Source organism: Ranitomeya variabilis, chromosome 1, assembly GCF_051348905.1.
Source record: "Ranitomeya variabilis isolate aRanVar5 chromosome 1, aRanVar5.hap1, whole genome shotgun sequence".
NCBI lineage: Eukaryota > Metazoa > Chordata > Amphibia > Anura > Dendrobatidae > Ranitomeya > Ranitomeya variabilis.
In genome coordinates, this window is record NC_135232.1 from 1,065,850,716 (window position 1) to 1,065,853,074 (window position 2,359).

A 2,359-nucleotide genomic window follows, 5' to 3' on the forward strand; every position below is an offset into this window, starting at 1 on the left:
ATCTGAACAGAGCCACGTAATATCCGGTATTTGATGAACTTTATAGTAAAACGTACTATAGCACTATAACAGTGTCCTGTCCCTTTAAATCTTGAGATACTTCTGTCACCATGGTAACTGCAGTCATCAACAACCAGTAGGATTGCTCAGTTTGAATTTGAAAAAATAAAGTCAGTTTGTTACATCTCATCCGAGTGTGAAGACAGACACCTGCAGTCAGTGCGAGATTCCAGGTATAACACGTGAGATAATGCACCGGACGGACCCCACATCCATCACACGCACTCACAGACCACAACTGACACTTTCTGATAAATCTGATCATTACCAAGTTATTATTTCCCCAACACATGATGTGGTGAGATATCAGTGGGTGAGGCCGGAACTCGTGACATCTCCCATCTGGATCGATCCAGAGACAAGATCCCGATATTTACCCTCCGCTCTGCTCCTCCATGGGGAATGTCCCCGGCACACACACATGATGGCCCGCAGTGTAGTATTACTAGTACTCTGCATGATATCCCGTCCTCCATATATACCACATACTAAAGGGGTGATCCCATTGGGACAAGTTATCACCTATCTGCGGGATAAGATCAGAGTCCGACCACTGGGAACCGCAGCAATAACCAGAACAGGGCACTGGTATCCCATTAGAAGGCAGCGGCAGTACCTCCCCCGACCACCGGGACTGCCAGAGAGCGACGAGTACAGCTCGTGCAGGCCCCAGAGAGGATGAATGGAGCAGCAGGGGAGCATGTGCGCCTCCTATACCTTCTAATGGGGATAAAAGTTCTGGTGATGGCGGGAATTTCCAGCGGACGGACCCCACTGATCTATAAGTCATCACTGATCTATAAGTCATCACTGATCCCATGTATAAGGCGATAACTTGTTCCAACTGAAAATACCCCTATAATGAAGCTCACATATGTAACCGCCAGTATCCCATATATTTCCCAATGTTGCCCTTCCCTGCCCCTGAATATATGATAAAATAAATATGAATCAATTACCTAAACCCTTGCTGACTATTCCTGATGTCTTATAGGATTTGGATACATTTTCTCAGAGAAGATATCAGCGGTCACCATGTGGACCGGGTATTCTGCCAGCGCTGGATCAGGTAGCTTCCATCAGTCTGTGATAACTGACCGTTCTCTACACTGCTGTTGGATGGGCTTCTGGAGCTTTACTTTATAGGGGTTGTCTATCTTTGGGGGCATTTTAGTTTTTACTTAAAAGCGTGTATTTTGTGGTAAAAATTATTTTTGCAGTGGAGTTTCATTAAAGAATTTCCATTATTTGCTTCCTATTATCTCTGAGCTCTGCCATCTATTGCTGGCTGCAGAATTAACTAACTGAGAATCTATCAGTGAGCTCCTTCTGACAGTCGTAAATACAAGTTTGTAGCTCTTTTACGCTTATTTCCTGAGTGTCGCTTAGTACGTTTCAGCAGTGGCGCTCTATCACATCCTCTTTGTACGGTTAGGATTGATTCTAATATCTGGTTGTGTTTTCTCCAGTTTACGTCACACCTGAGGAGCAACTGAGAAGACTGGCGTATTGTATCAAGCTTCTCCCGTCACCCCTCTACAAGAAGGAGGTCAGTGAGAAAACTAAGTACAGGTAGTTATGTACTCGGATATTCCTAGTCATCCTTCTAACTTCATCTCTGCTCTTCCTAGCGCCTCATGCCAACCAACCCAGAAGCCCAGAGAAGGTTTGCTGTAAGGGACGAAGAACGGCCTGCTCCACCCATAAGCATCCGAGCCAGGGAGGAAAGGAAGAGGGAAGAAGAAGTGACGCTGAGAGAAATGCTGGCCTATCTGGACGAGGAGGAGGAGGAGAAAGAAGAGAAGGAAGAAGAGGAGATGGCGGCAAAGAAGATCAAACTGGACATTAGGCTCCCGAGAAGCAGCACACGAAGAAGCAGGACCAGGCCGCACAACTTCCACCACCAAGTCAGCCAAGCCTCTCCCATGACATGGAAGAACATCATGTGGACCATCCTGCTGGGACCCCTCTGCCGATACATTGGCATTATCGGCCGGTAAGTATACAAAACACTAGAAATAATAATAGCAGCATAATAGCAACATAGTGGCAAGATATCAGCATTAGACTAACAAGAGTAATTATATTAGTGATAATAAGAAAGTCATAAAATAGTAATAAATTGACAGTAGTAATAGTAGTAGGTGGAATAGCAGTGTGATCCAGGGTTCTAGGACTGATCGCCTTTTCTTGGGGTCAAGAAGGAATTTTTCCCCAGTGACACAAATTGGCTGAATGTGTCTTGGGGTTTTTGCCTTCTTCTGGATCAACAGTGTAAGAATAAGGTAGTATTAATGTT

The 2,359-nt window shown here is 45.1% G+C and overlaps 1 long non-coding RNA gene across 1 annotated transcript; it reads left to right on the top strand.

The window, feature by feature from the left end:
* Window positions 1–1,055: 1,055 nt before the first annotated feature.
* On the top strand, window positions 1,056–1,773 carry LOC143787724 (uncharacterized). The gene is made up of 3 exons (XR_013218456.1): window positions 1,056–1,129; window positions 1,530–1,609; window positions 1,692–1,773. It is a non-coding gene; the product is annotated as an uncharacterized LOC143787724 (long non-coding RNA).
* Window positions 1,774–2,359: the final 586 nt, after the last annotated feature.